The sequence below is a fragment of the Hypanus sabinus genome, chromosome 7 (assembly GCF_030144855.1).
Source record: "Hypanus sabinus isolate sHypSab1 chromosome 7, sHypSab1.hap1, whole genome shotgun sequence".
In the NCBI taxonomy this organism is placed as follows: Eukaryota; Metazoa; Chordata; class Chondrichthyes; order Myliobatiformes; family Dasyatidae; genus Hypanus; species Hypanus sabinus.
Genome location: NC_082712.1, coordinates 83,901,597 through 83,919,852, shown reverse-complemented (window position 1 = coordinate 83,919,852; position 18,256 = coordinate 83,901,597). Strand labels below are relative to the sequence as shown.

Below are 18,256 nucleotides of genomic sequence, written 5' to 3'. Positions count from 1 at the left end.
AGCAGGAGTCGGCCTTCCGGCCCGTCGAGCCTGCTCACCATTCAGTAAGATAGGAGCAGGAGTCGGCCTTCTGGCCCGTCGAGCCTGCTCACCATTCAGTAAGATAGGAGCAGGAGTCGGCCTTCTGGCCCGTCGAGCCTGCTCCACCATTCAGTAAGGTCATGGCTGATCTGGCCATGGACTCATCCCCACCTACCTGCCTTTCCCCCATAACCCTTAATTCCCCTACTGTGCAAAAATTTATCCAAAGTTGTCTTAAATATATTAAATGAGGTAACCTTCACTGCTTCATTGGGCACAGAATTCCACAGACTCGCCACTCTGGGAAAACCACTTCCTCCGTCCTAAATTCACTCACCTGAATCGCGAGGCTATGTCCCTTAGTTCTAGTCTCACGTACCATGGGAACAACTTTCCTGTTTCTATAAAATCTCCTCTGATTTCCCCCGTTAACCCTTCCCACCCTGAACAGGATCGTGTCCGCTTCCATCAAAGCTCCTCTCGGCCTCTCCCGCTCCTAGGTGTGCTCCTTCCTGACCCCAGCGGTTCCTCACCCTGGGACTGTATGAAGGATAATGTAAGATGGAGCAGTTAGTACATAGATCAGTACAGCACCATACACGTCCTTCGGCTGTCCTCTTAACAAGATCAGTCTAACTCTTCCCTTCCACATAGACCTTTTTTCTTTCATCCATTTGCCTTTCTAAGACAAGAAGGACATGGAACCTTTAAAGAGGGTTCGTTCGTTATGTGCCATGTCTTATGACATGGGTGATCTTGGTCTTTCCATGACCACCTGGCTCAGGACAGCTACTTCCCTTCACTGGCACACCCCCGTGATGACTTTGCACTACACTCAAATTTGTATTTCCTAGTTTTGCAAAGAGTTTTTATGATTTAGGTGTAACCTATGTTGTGAACATTGTGTCTCCCTGGGTAATTGGTTTGTTATTACCATATATCTCATCATCATCATTATGTGCCGTGTTGTATGATGTGGGCGTTCATGGTCTATGCACAACCAATATTGCTCTTGGCAAATTTTTCTACAGAAGTGGTTTGCCATTGCTTTCTTCTAGGCAGTGTCTTTACAAGATGGGTGACCCCAGCCACGATCAATGCTCCTCAGAGACTGTCTGCTATAATTTGCCTAGAGCCCATTTTTTTAGATATTTACAAATTAGAAATTTTTTGAATAATATGTTACAGTCCTTTCCGAATTCATGCCCAATTGACATTATGGAAAAAATTCTGGGTTTAAATCCCCATCAGAAGGGTTTAATAGCCGTCATTTATAATATGATCATGAAAATACAGCCAGGGATATCAGATAAAATTAAGAATGAATGGGAAAAAGAACTTCAATTTCCCTTGCCTACAGAACAATGGGAGAAAATCTTACAGTTAGTTAACTCCTCTTTGTGCCAAACACACCCTGATACAATTCAAGGTGGTACATAGGGCCCATATGTGTAAGGACAAACTTGCTCGATTTTATTCCCATGTTAATCCAATCTGTGACAGATGTCATTCTGAATTAGCCTCTTTGACCCACATGTTTTGGTCTTGTCCTTGCTTGCAAAAATACTGGAAAGATATTTTTGGTATCATTTCAATAGTTTTGAGAATTAATTTGCAACCTCATCCTATCACTGCAATTCTTGGCTTAACTGATGGTGGATAACAGTTGTTTATCCCCCTCAGCTCGGCGGATGATTGCATTTGTTACATTAATGGCAGGAAGATCCACTCTACTGAACTGGAAAGAAATTAATCCCCCAACTACATTTCAGCGGTTTTCCCAATCTATATCTTGTTTGAGTTTAGAGAATATCAGAAGTGTCATTTTTGACCCTTCGTTCAAATTTGAAGAAACCTGGAGACCATTTATTCAACATTTTCATACGAGTTAAACTGACCTTTCCCGGACCTTTCTCTTATCACGTTTAGTGATTTGGATAGAGGTGTGGAGTTATTGACACTACTGTGTATACCTGATACGATACAGTAGCCTATGTCAGTTAGGTTAGCTGTTGTTGTTAGTTTTATTTTTGGTGGGGGGGTTTGTTTTTGTAAATACAGTATGAGTTTGGGAGGTTATTATATCTGTGTTATTAACTGTTTGTATTCACATTCCAGCCTTATTAATTATGTACTCTCAGGCTCTCTGTATTTGGTATTTTTTATGTTTTGTTTGAAAATTAATAAAAAGATTTAAAAAGAAAGAAAGAGATTGTCTGCCTGGTGTCAGTGGTCACATATCCAGGACTTGTGCTATGGACTGGCTGCTCATACGACCACCCACCATTTACTCCCATGGGTTCACATGACCCTGATCGAGGGAGGGGGTCAAAGCAGGTGTTACACCTTGCCCGGGGCTGACCTGCAGGTTAGTCGGGGGAACGAGTGGCTTCCACCTGCCAAGGTAGAGACGTATCTCCACCCAGAAGGTGCAGAGGAGATTTACCAGCAACTTGCCTGGGTGTTTCGTCAGGAAAGGTTGAGCAAGCTAGGGCTTTTCTCCTTGGAGAGACGATGATAGAGGAGGCAAAATGCACGGACAGAGTGGACAGCCAGTGCCTCTTTCCCAGGGCGGCAGCAGCTACTACGGGAGGACATTCTCTTACCATGTTTGAGGGGAAGTGTCAGAGGTGGGCTTTTTACACAGAGAGTGTTAAGTCTGTGAACGCACTACCGGGTGTGGTGCAAGAGGCAGATACATTTCAGACACTCTTAGTTAGGTACATGGCTGAAGGAAAATGGAGGGCTATATAGAGGAGAAGGCTTAGATTAACCTTGGAGTAGGTCGCAAGTTCGGCACAATGTCGTTGACTGAAGACACTGAACTGTGCTGTTCTACACAGTGCCCACTCGACTGGGTACACCTGCTCGTTAATGCAAATATCTAATCGGCCAATCATGTAGCAACAGCTCCATGCAAAAAAGCATGCAGACATGGTCGAGAGGTTCGGTTGTTCAGACCGACCATCAGAATGCAGGAGGAACATGATCTAAGTGACTTTGACCATGGAATTATTGTTGGTGCCAGACAGGGTGGTTTGACTATCTCAGAAACTGCTCAACTCCTGGAATTTTCATGCACAACAGTCTCCGATGCGATAAAAACATCCTGTAAACAGCAGTTCTGTGGGTGAAAAGTCTCATTAATGAGAGTCAGAGGTGAAAGGCCAGACTGGTTCAAGCTGACAGGAAGGCGACAGTGACTCAAATAGCTACATGTCCCAACAGTGGTGCCCTCCAAGAGGAGCACAACCTCATCGTGGTTTGGAGGGTTGTCTGCCTCAATGACCCAGAGAGCTATGCTGACTGGAGTCAGGGTTTTATGCATTGGCTCTTGGTAGGCAGGTCAAAGGGTAGAGGTCAGACTAAGAGTGGCCCACCAGTCCTTCAGGGTCGGGGATTCAGCTCAGGGCCAACAACCCTGACTGTTCAAACAAAATTGTTAGGGAAACAGCAACGAAGAATTCTTCTACATCAGAGTGTGACGGTATTCCTGAGTCTCCACCCGGGACTTGCCTGGCTGACAGTGGTGAAAACAAAAAGGAAGCTACTGACGTGATGACGGAAGCCCTGAACACCCCCAGAGACGGAGGGTCTTCACTACTGCTCTAAACGCCAGAGGCATAATGCGCGAAAGCAGAGAACAACAGTGGTATGCAGAAGAGCATCTCTGAATGCACAACACATCAAACCAAGAAGTGGATGGGCAGAAAACCACGGACATCCACTCAGTCGCCACTTCATCAGGTACAGGAGGGTACTAAGGTGGTTACTGAGGGTATGTACTCAATGGAGGACTGGCTCGGAATGGAAATACTGGTGCACGATGTACTCTGACCGGCCGGGGTTTAAGGCAGGGACAATAAAAAACAAAATGTCAGAGAGTCAGGGGACCACCCCCCCCCCCCCCGCCTCCCAGGAATTAGTGTGCTGGCCAAACTCTCTGTGGCGTCACTGTGAACTTCCGTCGGTCATTCATTGTAACTTCATCGGGTGCAGATCCAAGTGTCTGCGGGCCGCTCCATCGAACGAGTCTCGCTGTGCCAAGACTGGGCCAAGCCCTGTGTTTGCCTCAGAAGGAAACAGATGTTTTCAATACACAGTGAGCTCAGAGCCGGCCCTGCCAAAATCCCCCTCCTAAACTGCAGCTCGCTAGAAGCAGCAAGTGGGACAAAGGGTGGAATTTTCCTGGCCGGCAGCTGGAGACAGGAATGCTGCTCCCTACGTCCAGTGAGACAGCATCCGAAGCGGCGGCTGGAATGAGTCCGCTCTCCCAGGACATCTCGGACCTTTCCTCAATCTAACTTACATGTTTCACTTGCCCTGTAAGTCATATTTAATTTATGTTAACATATTGTTGTAAAGCACCAAGCTTCTGCTGTTGAAGGCTAACTTTCATGAAGGAGCGCTGGTTTGTCCTGCGCTGAACTGAGGGCCTGGGGGCAGGCTCTCTTTGTGGGACAACATTTGCATTTATTGTTGGCACGATCTCTCGGGCTGCATTGATGTCTGGCTTTGTGACTGTGGATTCACTTTTGTTTTGAATGCTATTTCCTTGTGTTTACTGTTTGCGTGATTTTATTTTTGTGCACATTGGGTGTTAGACGGTCCCTTATGGGTTCCTTTCGGTTTCTTTGCTTCGTGGCTGCCTGTTAGGAAACAATTCTCAAGGTTGTATAATGTATACATACTTTGATCTTTGATTTTTGACCTTGTCTGTTTTGCCCTTGGCAATAAAACAGAAGTTGTGCCGTTCTGGGCACGGAAACTCGGAGAGGAGAAAGGCTGTTTTGAAACCCGAGAAGCGATGGGGAGCTCACTACCAGGAGATTGTTCTGCAGCCACACTTTGGGGAGGGCGTGAGGGGCTGACAGGATGATGAGGCTCGACTGACAACACTGAGGTCTCCTGCTCAGGAGGAACTTGGAACAAAGAGAAAGCTGACGGAGGAGTTTACAGTCAGGGTGGGTTTGACCGTAGGAAGTACAGAAGGATTTGCAACAGTGCGTCTCACCCCCACAGATGCTGTCTGAACCACTGAGTTCCTCCAGCAGACTGATTTTTGCTCCAGATTCCAGAACTCCGTGTATGGTGTGTGGGCTGAATGTGGCTTCCCAGAGACCAGGGGTTTGTAGGTTTAACTCCCACTCTGTTGACTTGAGTCCGCACTGCTTTTCATATACTGTGCTGCTTAAGTAGACACTGGACTTTTGAGTAAATTCTGCACTGTTTGGAATGGTGAACCTTTTAACGAGAGTCTGTGGACTGTTTGAAGCAGGACAGTTCTAGGTATACCCTGTGGACTGTTTGGTGCAGGGCAGTGCTAGGTATACCCTGTGGACTGTTTGAAGCAGGGCAGTGCTAGGTATACCCTGTGGACTGTTTGAAGCAGGGCAGTTCTAGGTATACCCTGTGGACTGTTTGAAACAGGACAGTTCTAGGTATACCCTGTGGACTGTTTGAAGCAGGACAGTTCTAGGTATACCCTGTGGACTGTTTGGTGCAGGGCAGTTCTAGGTATACCCTGTGGACTGTTTGAAGCAGGGCAGTTCTAGGTATACCCTGTGGACTGTTTGAAGCAGGGCAGTTCCAGATATACCCTGTGCACTGTTTGAAGCAGGGCAGTTCTAGGTATACCCTGTGGACTGTTTGAAGCAGGGCAGTTCTAGGTATACCCTGTGGACTGTTTGAAGCAGGGCAGTGCTAGGTATACCCTGTGGACTGTTTGAAGCAGGGCAGTTCTAGGTATACCCTGTGGACTGTTTGAAGCAGGGCAGTTCTAGGTATACCCTGTGGACTGTTTGAAACAGGACAGTGCTAGGTATACCCTGTGGACTGTTTGAAGCAGGGCAGTTCTAGGTATACCCTGTGGACTGTTTGAAGCAGGACAGTGCTAGGTATACCCTGTGGACTGTTTGAAGCAGGGCAGTGCTAGGTATACCCTGTGGACTGTTTGAAGCAGGACAGTGCTAGGTATACCCTGTGGAGTGTTTGAAACAGGACAGTGCTAGGTATACCCTGTGGACTGTTTGAAACAGGACAGTGCTAGGTATACCCTGTGGACTGTTTGGAGCAGGGCAGTTCTAGGTATACCCTGTGGACTGTTTGAAACAGGACAGTGCTAGGTATACCCTGTGGACTGTTTGAAACAGGACAGTGCTAGGTATACCCTGTGGACTGTTTGAAGCAGGACAGTGCTAGGTATACCCTGTGGACTGTTTGAAGCAGGGCAGTGCTAGGTATACCCTGTGGACTGTTTGGTGCAGGGCAGTGCTAGGCATACCCTGTGGACTGTTTGAAGCAGGACAGTTCTAGGTATACCCTGTGGACTGTTTGAAGCAGGGCAGTTCTAGGTATACCCTGTGGACTGTTTGAAGCAGGACAGTTCTAGGTATACCCTGTGGACTGTTTGGAGCAGGGCAGTTCTAGGTATACCCTGTGGACTGTTTGGAGCAGGGCAGTTCTAGGTATACCCTGTGGACTGTTTGAAGCAGGGCAGTTCTAGGTATACCCTGTGGACTGTTTGAAACAGGACAGTTCTAGGTATACCCTGTGGGCTGTTTGAAGCAGGGCAGTTCTAGGTATACCCTGTGGACTGTTTGGAGCAGGGCAGTGCTAGGTATACCCTGTGGACTGTTTGAAGCAGGGCAGTGCTAGGTATACCATGTGGACTGTTTGAAGCAGGGCAGTGCTAGGTATACCCTGTGGACTGTTTGAAGCAGGACAGTGCTAGGTATACCCTGTGGACTGTTTGGAGCAGGGCAGTGCTAGGTATACCCTGTGGACTGTTTGAAGCAGGACAGTGCTAGGTATACCCTGTGGACTGTTTGGAGCAGGGCAGTGCTAGGTATACCCTGTGGACTGTTTGAAGCAGGGCAGTGCTAGGTATACCCTGTGGACTGTTTGAAGCAGGGCAGTTCTAGGTATACCCTGTGGACTGTTTGAAACAGGACAGTTCTAGGTATACCCTGTGGACTGTTTGGAGCATTACAGTTCTAGGTATACCCTGTGGACTGTTTGGAGCAGGGCAGTGCTAGGTATACCCTGTGGACTGTTTGAAGCAGGGCAGTTCTAGGTATACCCTGTGGACTGTTTGAAGCAGGACAGTTCTAGGTATACCCTGTGGACTGTTTGAAGCAGGACAGTTCTAGGTATACCCTGTGGACTGTTTGAAACAGGACAGTTCTAGGTATACCCTGTGGACTGTTTGAAGCAGGGCAGTTCTAGGTATACCCTGTGGACTGTTTGAAACAGGACAGTTCTAGGTATACCCTGTGGACTGTTTGGAGCAGGGCAGTGCTAGGTATACCCTGTGGACTGTTTGAAGCAGGACAGTGCTAGGTATACCCTGTGGACTGTTTGAAGCAGGACAGTTCTAGGTATACTCTGTGGACTGTTTGAAGCAGGGCAGTGCTAGGTATACCCTGTGGACTGTTTGAAGCAGGACAGTGCTAGGTATACCCTGTGGACTGTTTGGAGCAGGGCAGTGCTAGGTATACCCTGTGGACTGTTTGAAGCAGGGCAGTTCTAGGTATACCCTGTGGACTGTTTGAAGCAGGGCAGTGCTAGGTATACCCTGTGGACTGTATGAAGCAGGGCAGTGCTAGGTATACCCTGTGGACTGTTTGAAACAGGACAGTTCTAGGTATACCCTGTGGACTGTTTGGAGCAGGGCAGTTCTAGGTATACCCTGTGGACTGTTTGAAACAGGACAGTTCTAGGTATACCCTGTGGGCTGTTTGAAGCAGGGCAGTTCTAGGTATACCCTGTGGACTGTTTGGAGCAGGGCAGTTCTAGGTATACCCTGTGGACTGTTTGGAGCAGGGCAGTTCTAGGTATACCCTGTGGACTGTTTGGAGCATTACAGTTCTAGGTATACCCTGTGGACTGTTTGAAACAGGACAGTTCTAGGTATACCCTGTGGACTGTTTGGAGCAGGGCAGTTCTAGGTATACCCTGTGGACTGTTTGAAACAGGACAGTTCTAGGTATACCCTGTGGACTGTTTGGAGCAGGGCAGTGCTAGGTATACCCTGTGGACTGTTTGGAGCATTACAGTTCTAGGTATACCCTGTGGACTGTTTGAAACAGGACAGTTCTAGGTATACCCTGTGGACTGTTTGGAGCAGGGCAGTTCTAGGTATACCCTGTGGACTGTTTGAAACAGGACAGTTCTAGGTATACCCTGTGGACTGTTTGGAGCAGGGCAGTGCTAGGTATACCCTGTGGACTGTTTGGAGCATTACAGTTCTAGGTATACCCTGTGGACTGTTTGAAACAGGACAGTTCTAGGTATACCCTGTGGACTGTTTGGAGCAGGGCAGTTCTAGGTATACCCTGTGGACTGTTTGAAACAGGACAGTTCTAGGTATACCCTGTGGACTGTTTGGAGCAGGACAGTTCTAGGTATACCCTGTGGACTGTTTGGAGCAGGGCAGTTCTAGGTATACCCTGTGGACTGTTTGAAACAGGACAGTTCTAGGTATACCCTGTGGACTGTTTGGAGCAGGGCAGTGCTAGGTATACCCTGTGGACTGTTTGGAGCATTACAGTTCTAGGTATACCCTGTGGACTGTTTGAAACAGGACAGTTCTAGGTATACCCTGTGGACTGTTTGGAGCAGGGCAGTTCTAGGTATACCCTGTGGACTGTTTGAAACAGGACAGTTCTAGGTATACCCTGTGGACTGTTTGGAGCAGGGCAGTGCTAGGTATACCCTGTGGACTGTTTGGAGCATTACAGTTCTAGGTATACCCTGTGGACTGTTTGAAACAGGACAGTTCTAGGTATACCCTGTGGACTGTTTGGAGCAGGGCAGTTCTAGGTATACCCTGTGGACTGTTTGAAACAGGACAGTTCTAGGTATACCCTGTGGACTGTTTGGAGCAGGGCAGTGCTAGGTATACCCTGTGGACTGTTTGGAGCATTACAGTTCTAGGTATACCCTGTGGACTGTTTGAAACAGGACAGTTCTAGGTATACCCTGTGGACTGTTTGGAGCAGGGCAGTGCTAGGTATACCCTGTGGACTGTTTGGAGCATTACAGTTCTAGGTATACCCTGTGGACTGTTTGAAACAGGACAGTTCTAGGTATACCCTGTGGACTGTTTGGAGCAGGGCAGTTCTAGGTATACCCTGTGGACTGTTTGAAACAGGACAGTTCTAGGTATACCCTGTGGGCTGTTTGAAGCAGGGCAGTTCTAGGTATACCCTGTGGACTGTTTGGAGCAGGGCAGTGCTAGGTATACCCTGTGGACTGTTTGAAGCAGGGCAGTGCTAGGTATACCCTGTGGACTGTTTGAAACAGGACAGTGCTAGGTATACCCTGTGGACTGTTTGAAGCAGGACAGTGCTAGGTATACCCTGTGGACTGTTTGAAGCAGGACAGTGCTAGGTATACCCTGTGGACTGTTTGAAGCAGGACAGTTCTAGGTATACCCTGTGGACTGTTTGAAGCAGGGCAGTGCTAGGTATACCCTGTGGACTGTTTGAAGCAGGACAGTTCTAGGTATACCCTGTGGACTGTTTGAAGCAGGGCAGTTCTAGGTATACCCTGTGGACTGTTTGAAGCAGGACAGTTCTAGGTATACCCTGTGGACTGTTTGGAGCAGGGCAGTTCTAGGTATACCCTGTGGACTGTTTGGAGCAGGGCAGTTCTAGGTATACCCTGTGGACTGTTTGAAGCAGGGCAGTTCTAGGTATACCCTGTGGACTGTTTGAAACAGGACAGTTCTAGGTATACCCTGTGGGCTGTTTGAAGCAGGGCAGTTCTAGGTATACCCTGTGGACTGTTTGGAGCAGGGCAGTGCTAGGTATACCCTGTGGACTGTTTGAAGCAGGGCAGTGCTAGGTATACCCTGTGGACTGTTTGAAGCAGGGCAGTTCTAGGTATACCCTGTGGACTGTTTGAAACAGGACAGTTCTAGGTATACCCTGTGGACTGTTTGGAGCATTACAGTTCTAGGTATACCCTGTGGACTGTTTGGAGCAGGGCAGTGCTAGGTATACCCTGTGGACTGTTTGAAGCAGGGCAGTTCTAGGTATACCCTGTGGACTGTTTGAAACAGGGCAGTTCTAGGTATACCCTGTGGACTGTTTGAAGCAGGACAGTTCTAGGTATACCCTGTGGACTGTTTGAAGCAGGGCAGTTCTAGGTATACCCTGTGGACTGTTTGAAACAGGACAGTTCTAGGTATACCCTGTGGACTGTTTGGAGCAGGGCAGTGCTAGGTATACCCTGTGGACTGTTTGAAGCAGGACAGTGCTAGGTATACCCTGTGGACTGTTTGGAGCAGGGCAGTGCTAGGTATACCCTGTGGACTGTTTGAAGCAGGGCAGTTCTAGGTATACCCTGTGGACTGTTTGAAGCAGGGCAGTGCTAGGTATACCCTGTGGACTGTATGAAGCAGGACAGTTCTAGGTATACCCTGTGGACTGTTTGGAGCATTACAGTTCTAGGTATACCCTGTGGACTGTTTGAAACAGGACAGTTCTAGGTATACCCTGTGGACTGTTTGGAGCAGGGCAGTTCTAGGTATACCCTGTGGACTGTTTGGAGCAGGGCAGTGCTAGGTATACCCTGTGGACTGTTTGAAGCAGGGCAGTGCTAGGTATACCCTGTGGACTGTTTGAAGCAGGGCAGTTCTAGGTATACCCTGTGGACTGTTTGAAGCAGGACAGTTCTAGGTATACCCTGTGGACTGTTTGGAGCAGGGCAGTTCTAGGTATACCCTGTGGACTGTTTGGAGCAGGGCAGTTCTAGGTATACCCTGTGGACTGTTTGAAGCAGGGCAGTTCTAGGTATACCCTGTGGACTGTTTGAAACAGGACAGTTCTAGGTATACCCTGTGGGCTGTTTGAAGCAGGGCAGTTCTAGGTATACCCTGTGGACTGTTTGGAGCAGGGCAGTGCTAGGTATACCCTGTGGACTGTTTGAAGCAGGGCAGTGCTAGGTATACCATGTGGACTGTTTGAAGCAGGGCAGTGCTAGGTATACCCTGTGGACTGTTTGAAGCAGGACAGTGCTAGGTATACCCTGTGGACTGTTTGGAGCAGGGCAGTGCTAGGTATACCCTGTGGACTGTTTGAAGCAGGGCAGTGCTAGGTATACCCTGTGGACTGTTTGAAGCAGGGCAGTTCTAGGTATACCCTGTGGACTGTTTGAAACAGGACAGTTCTAGGTATACCCTGTGGACTGTTTGGAGCATTACAGTTCTAGGTATACCCTGTGGACTGTTTGGAGCAGGGCAGTGCTAGGTATACCCTGTGGACTGTTTGAAGCAGGGCAGTTCTAGGTATACCCTGTGGACTGTTTGAAACAGGGCAGTTCTAGGTATACCCTGTGGACTGTTTGAAGCAGGACAGTTCTAGGTATACCCTGTGGACTGTTTGAAGCAGGGCAGTTCTAGGTATACCCTGTGGACTGTTTGAAACAGGACAGTTCTAGGTATACCCTGTGGACTGTTTGGAGCAGGGCAGTGCTAGGTATACCCTGTGGACTGTTTGAAGCAGGACAGTGCTAGGTATACCCTGTGGACTGTTTGGAGCATTACAGTTCTAGGTATACCCTGTGGACTGTTTGAAGCAGGGCGGTTCTAGGTATACCCTGTGGACTGTTTGAAGCAGGGCGGTTCTAGGTATACCCTGTGGACTGTTTGAAGCAGGGCAGTGCTAGGTATACCCTGTGGACTGTTTGAAGCAGGGCAGTTCTAGGTATACCCTGTGGACTGTTTGAAGCAGGGCAGTTCTAGGTATACCCTGTGGACTGTTTGAAGCAGGGCAGTTCTAGGTATACCCTGTGGACTGTTTGAAGCAGGGCAGTTCTAGGTATACCCTGTGGACTGTTTGGAGCATTACAGTTCTAGGTATACCCTGTGGACTGTTTGAAACAGGACAGTTCTAGGTATACCCTGTGGACTGTTTGGAGCAGGGCAGTGCCTGGTATACCCTGTGGACTGTTTGAAGCAGGGCAGTGCTAGGTATACCCTGTGGACTGTTTGAAGCAGGACAGTTCTAGGTATACCCTGTGGACTGTTTGAAACAGGGCAGTTCTAGGTATACCCTTTGGACTGTTTGAAGCAGGGCAGTTCTAGGTATACCCTGTGGACTGTTTGAAACAGGGCAGTTCTAGGTATACCCTGTGGACTGTTTGAAGCAGGGCAGTTCTAGGTATACCCTGTGGACTGTTTGAAGCAGGGCAGTGCTAGGTATACCCTGTGGTCTGTTTGAAACAGGGCAGTTCTAGGTATACCCTGTGGACTGTTTGAAACAGGGCAGTTCTAGGTATACCCTGTGGACTGTTTGAAGCAGGGCAGTTCTAGGTATACCCTGTGGACTGTTTGGTGCAGGGCAGTTCTAGGTATACCCTGTGGACTGTTTGAAGCAGGGCAGTTCTAGGTATACCCTGTGGACTGTTTGGTGCAGGGCAGTTCTAGGTATACCCTGTGGACTGTTTGAAGCAGGGCAGTTCTAGGTATACCCTGTGGACTGTTTGGTGCAGGGCAGTTCTAGGTATACCCTGTGGACTTTTGAAGCAGGGCAGTTCTAGGTATACCCTGTGGACTGTTTGGTGCAGGGCAGTTCTAGGTATACCCTGTGGACTGTTTGAAACAGGACAGTGCTAGGTATACCCTGTGGACTGTTTGAAGCAGGGCAGTTCTAGGTATACCCTGTGGACTGTTTGAAACAGGACAGTGCTAGGTATACCCTGTGGACTGTTTGAAGCAGGGCAGTTCTAGGTATACCCTGTGGACTGTTTGAAGCAGGGCAGTTCTAGGTATACCCTGTGGACTGTTTGGTGCAGGGCAGTTCTAGGTATACCCTGTGGACTGTTTGAAACAGGGCAGTTCTAGGTATACCCTGTGGACTGTTTGAAACAGGGCAGTTCTAGGTATACCCTGTGGACTGTTTGAAGCAGGACAGTTCTAGGTATACCCTGTGGACTGTTTGGAGCAGGGCCGTGCTAGGTATACCCTGTGGACTGTTGGAAACAGGACAGTTCTAGGTATACCCTGTGGACTGTTTGAAGCAGGGCAGTGCTGGGTATACCCTGTGGACTGTTTGAAGCAGGACAGTTCTAGGTATACCCTGTGGACTGTTTGGAGCAGGGCAGTTCTAGGTATACCCTGTGGACTGTTTGGAGCAGGGCAGTTCTAGGTATACCCTGTGGACTGTTTGAAGCAGGGCAGTTCTAGGTATACCCTGTGGACTGTTTGAAACAGGACAGTTCTAGGTATACCCTGTGGGCTGTTTGAAGCAGGGCAGTTCTAGGTATACCCTGTGGACTGTTTGGAGCAGGGCAGTGCTAGGTATACCCTGTGGACTGTTTGAAGCAGGGCAGTGCTAGGTATACCATGTGGACTGTTTGAAGCAGGGCAGTGCTAGGTATACCCTGTGGACTGTTTGAAGCAGGACAGTGCTAGGTATACCCTGTGGACTGTTTGGAGCAGGGCAGTGCTAGGTATACCCTGTGGACTGTTTGAAGCAGGGCAGTGCTAGGTATACCCTGTGGACTGTTTGAAGCAGGGCAGTTCTAGGTATACCCTGTGGACTGTTTGAAACAGGACAGTTCTAGGTATACCCTGTGGACTGTTTGGAGCATTACAGTTCTAGGTATACCCTGTGGACTGTTTGGAGCAGGGCAGTGCTAGGTATACCCTGTGGACTGTTTGAAGCAGGGCAGTTCTAGGTATACCCTGTGGACTGTTTGAAACAGGGCAGTTCTAGGTATACCCTGTGGACTGTTTGAAGCAGGACAGTTCTAGGTATACCCTGTGGACTGTTTGAAGCAGGGCAGTTCTAGGTATACCCTGTGGACTGTTTGAAACAGGACAGTTCTAGGTATACCCTGTGGACTGTTTGGAGCAGGGCAGTGCTAGGTATACCCTGTGGACTGTTTGAAGCAGGACAGTGCTAGGTATACCCTGTGGACTGTTTGGAGCATTACAGTTCTAGGTATACCCTGTGGACTGTTTGAAGCAGGGCGGTTCTAGGTATACCCTGTGGACTGTTTGAAGCAGGGCGGTTCTAGGTATACCCTGTGGACTGTTTGAAGCAGGGCAGTGCTAGGTATACCCTGTGGACTGTTTGAAGCAGGGCAGTTCTAGGTATACCCTGTGGACTGTTTGAAGCAGGGCAGTTCTAGGTATACCCTGTGGACTGTTTGAAGCAGGGCAGTTCTAGGTATACCCTGTGGACTGTTTGAAGCAGGGCAGTTCTAGGTATACCCTGTGGACTGTTTGGAGCATTACAGTTCTAGGTATACCCTGTGGACTGTTTGAAACAGGACAGTTCTAGGTATACCCTGTGGACTGTTTGGAGCAGGGCAGTGCCTGGTATACCCTGTGGACTGTTTGAAGCAGGGCAGTGCTAGGTATACCCTGTGGACTGTTTGAAGCAGGACAGTTCTAGGTATACCCTGTGGACTGTTTGAAACAGGGCAGTTCTAGGTATACCCTTTGGACTGTTTGAAGCAGGGCAGTTCTAGGTATACCCTGTGGACTGTTTGAAACAGGGCAGTTCTAGGTATACCCTGTGGACTGTTTGAAGCAGGGCAGTTCTAGGTATACCCTGTGGACTGTTTGAAGCAGGGCAGTGCTAGGTATACCCTGTGGTCTGTTTGAAACAGGGCAGTTCTAGGTATACCCTGTGGACTGTTTGAAACAGGGCAGTTCTAGGTATACCCTGTGGACTGTTTGAAGCAGGGCAGTTCTAGGTATACCCTGTGGACTGTTTGGTGCAGGGCAGTTCTAGGTATACCCTGTGGACTGTTTGAAGCAGGGCAGTTCTAGGTATACCCTGTGGACTGTTTGGTGCAGGGCAGTTCTAGGTATACCCTGTGGACTGTTTGAAGCAGGGCAGTTCTAGGTATACCCTGTGGACTGTTTGGTGCAGGGCAGTTCTAGGTATACCCTGTGGACTTTTGAAGCAGGGCAGTTCTAGGTATACCCTGTGGACTGTTTGGTGCAGGGCAGTTCTAGGTATACCCTGTGGACTGTTTGAAACAGGACAGTGCTAGGTATACCCTGTGGACTGTTTGAAGCAGGGCAGTTCTAGGTATACCCTGTGGACTGTTTGAAACAGGACAGTGCTAGGTATACCCTGTGGACTGTTTGAAGCAGGGCAGTTCTAGGTATACCCTGTGGACTGTTTGAAGCAGGGCAGTTCTAGGTATACCCTGTGGACTGTTTGGTGCAGGGCAGTTCTAGGTATACCCTGTGGACTGTTTGAAACAGGGCAGTTCTAGGTATACCCTGTGGACTGTTTGAAACAGGGCAGTTCTAGGTATACCCTGTGGACTGTTTGAAGCAGGACAGTTCTAGGTATACCCTGTGGACTGTTTGGAGCAGGGCCGTGCTAGGTATACCCTGTGGACTGTTGGAAACAGGACAGTTCTAGGTATACCCTGTGGACTGTTTGAAGCAGGGCAGTGCTGGGTATACCCTGTGGACTGTTTGAAGCAGGACAGTTCTAGGTATACCCTGTGGACTGTTTGAAGCAGGACAGTGCTAGGTATACCCTGTGGACTGTTTGAAGCAGGGCAGTGCTAGGTATACCCTGTGGACTGTTTGAAGCAGGGCAGTGCTAGGTATACCCTGTGGACTGTTTGAAGCAGGACAGTTCTAGGTATACCCTGTGGACTGTTTGGAGCAGGGCAGTTCTAGGTATACCCTTTGGACTGTTTGAAGCAGGGCAGTTCTAGGTATACCCTGTGGACTGTTTGAAACAGGGCAGTTCTAGGTATACCCTGTGGACTGTTTGAAGCAGGGCAGTTCTAGGTATACCCTGTGGACTGTTTGAAGCAGGGCAGTGCTAGGTATACCCTGTGGTCTGTTTGAAACAGGGCAGTTCTAGGTATACCCTGTGGACTGTTTGAAACAGGGCAGTTCTAGGTATACCCTGTGGACTGTTTGAAGCAGGGCAGTTCTAGGTATACCCTGTGGACTGTTTGGTGCAGGGCAGTTCTAGGTATACCCTGTGGACTGTTTGAAGCAGGGCAATTCTAGGTATACCCTGTGGACTGTTTGGTGCAGGGCAGTTCTAGGTATACCCTGTGGACTGTTTGAAGCAGGGCAGTTCTAGGTATACCCTGTGGACTGTTTGGTGCAGGGCAGTTCCAGATATACCCTGTGCACTGTTTGAAGCAGGGCAGTTCTAGGTATACCCTGTGGACTGTTTGGTGCAGGGCAGTGCTAGGCATACCCTGTGGACTGTTTGAAGCAGGACAGTTCTAGGTATACCCTGTGGACTGTTTGAAGCAGGGCAGTTCCAGATATACCCTGTGCACTGTTTGAAGCAGGGCAGTTCTAGGTATACCCTGTGGACTGTTTGAAGCAGGGCAGTTCTAGGTATACCCTGTGGACTGTTTGAAGCAGGGCAGTGCTAGGTATACCCTGTGGACTGTTTGAAGCAGGGCAGTTCTAGGTATACCCTGTGGACTGTTTGAAGCAGGGCAGTTCTAGGTATACCCTGTGGACTGTTTGAAACAGGACAGTGCTAGGTATACCCTGTGGACTGTTTGAAGCAGGGCAGTTCTAGGTATACCCTGTGGACTGTTTGAAGCAGGACAGTGCTAGGTATACCCTGTGGACTGTTTGAAGCAGGGCAGTGCTAGGTATACCCTGTGGACTGTTTGAAACAGGGCAGTGCTAGGTATACCCTGTGGACTGTTTGGTGCAGGGCAGTTCTAGGTATACCCTGTGGAGTGTTTGAAACAGGACAGTGCTAGGTATACCCTGTGGACTGTTTGAAACAGGACAGTGCTAGGTATACCCTGTGGACTGTTTGGAGCAGGGCAGTGCTAGGCATACCCTGTGGACTGTTTGAAGCAGGACAGTTCTAGGTATACCCTGTGGACTGTTTGAAGCAGGGCAGTTCTAGGTATACCCTGTGGACTGTTTGAAACAGGACAGTGCTAGGTATACCCTGTGGACTGTTTGAAGCAGGACAGTGCTAGGTATACCCTGTGGACTGTTTGAAACAGGACAGTGCTAGGTATACCCTGTGGACTGTTTGAAACAGGACAGTGCTAGGTATACCCTGTGGACTGTTTGAAGCAGGGCAGTGCTAGGTATACCCTGTGGACTGTTTGGTGCAGGGCAGTGCTAGGCATACCCTGTGGACTGTTTGAAGCAGGACAGTTCTAGGTATACCCTGTGGACTGTTTGAAGCAGGGCAGTTCTAGGTATACCCTGTGGACTGTTTGAAACAGGACAGTTCTAGGTATACCCTGTGGGCTGTTTGAAGCAGGGCAGTTCTAGGTATACCCTGTGGACTGTTTGGAGCAGGGCAGTGCTAGGTATACCCTGTGGACTGTTTGAAGCAGGGCAGTGCTAGGTATACCATGTGGACTGTTTGAAGCAGGGCAGTGCTAGGTATTCCCTGTGGACTGTTTGAAGCAGGGCAGTTCTAGGTATACCCTGTGGACTCTTTGAAACAGGACAGTTCTAGGTATTCCCTGTGGACTGTTTGAAGCAGGGCAGTTCTAGGTATACCCTGTGGACTCTTTGAAACAGGACAGTGCTAGGTATACCCTGTGGACTGTTTGAAGCAGGGCAGTGCTAGGTATACCCTGTGGACTGTTTGAAGCAGGGCAGTGCTAGGTATACCCTGTTGACTGTTTGAAGCAGGGCAGTGCTAGGTATACCCTGTGGACTGTTTGGAGCATTACAGTTCTAGGTATACCCTGTGGACTGTTTGGAGCAGGGCAGTTCTAGGTATTCCCTGTGGACTGTTTGGAGCAGGGCAGTTCTAGGTATTCCCTGTGGACTGTTTGGAGCAGGGCAGTGCTAGGTATACCCTGTGGACTGTTTGAAGCAGGGCAGTGCTAGGTATACCCTGTGGACTGTTTGAAGCAGGGCAGTGCTAGGTATACCCTGTGGACTGTTTGGAGCAGGGCAGTTCTAGGTATTCCCTGTGGACTGTTTGGAGCAGGGCAGTGCTAGGTATACCCTGTGGACTGTTTGAAGCAGGGCAGTGCTAGGTATACCCTGTGGACTGTTTGAAGCAGGGCAGTGCTAGGTATACCCTGTGGACTGTTTGGAGCAGGGCAGTTCTAGGTATTCCCTGTGGACTGTTTGAAACAGGACAGTTCTAGGTATACCCTGTGGACTGTTTGAAGCAGGACAGTTCTAGGTATACCCTGTGGACTGTTTGAAGCAGGGCAGTTCTAGGTATACCCTGTGGACTGTTTGAAGCAGGGCAGTTCTAGGTATACCCTGTGGACTGTTTGAAGCAGG

General features: G+C 49.0%; 1 protein-coding gene across 9 annotated transcripts in view; it reads left to right on the top strand.

Moving 5' to 3' along the window:
* Nucleotides 1-18,256, top strand: part of LOC132396914 (phospholipid scramblase 1-like) — a 131,078-nt gene that overhangs the window by 47,720 nt on the left and 65,102 nt on the right. Inside the window, exon 1 of one of the 9 annotated variants that reach the window (XM_059975004.1) lies at nucleotides 4,141-4,346. The exons of the other annotated variants lie outside the window; for them this stretch is intronic. The gene's annotated coding sequence lies outside the window, so the exon portion shown is untranslated. Of the gene's footprint in view, nucleotides 1-4,140; nucleotides 4,347-18,256 lie in introns of those variants that run through there. 9 annotated transcript variants of the gene reach the window in all.